Source organism: Antrostomus carolinensis, unplaced genomic scaffold, assembly GCF_000700745.2.
Source record: "Antrostomus carolinensis isolate BGI_N321 unplaced genomic scaffold, ASM70074v2 C12480715, whole genome shotgun sequence".
NCBI lineage: Eukaryota > Metazoa > Chordata > Aves > Caprimulgiformes > Caprimulgidae > Antrostomus > Antrostomus carolinensis.
This window is the reverse complement of record NW_010345567.1, coordinates 1-252: the sequence shown is the minus strand read 5'-3', so window position 1 is coordinate 252 and position 252 is coordinate 1. Positions and strand designations below refer to the sequence as shown.

The following is a 252-nucleotide window of genomic DNA, read 5'->3' as shown; positions in this document are numbered from 1 at the left end:
CCCCTGGCACATCTTCCTGCCATTTCCTCTAGTCTGAAACTTATTAATGGAAGCAAGCTCTGGATCCAACTCCTGAACCCAAAAATCCATTTCAGATAAAGTCTTCTCGTCAAGGATGTAACAGATACTAAACTGATAAGAAGAGATACTGCACTTGTTCTTAGCCAAAAGGCCAAGAAGTGATATTATTATTAGTTCTGATTATTGTTTTATCAAATCTATTTTAATTTCAACCCACAGGTCTCCTTTCCT

General features: G+C 37.3%; 1 non-coding gene across 1 annotated transcript; it reads right to left on the bottom strand.

Moving 5' to 3' along the window:
• Positions 1-17: 17 nt before the first annotated feature.
• LOC114818970 (U2 spliceosomal RNA) lies at positions 18-184 on the bottom strand. Its single transcript, XR_003766332.1, has one exon. It is a non-coding gene; the product is annotated as a U2 spliceosomal RNA (small nuclear RNA).
• Between the last annotated feature and the right edge of the window lie 68 nt (positions 185-252).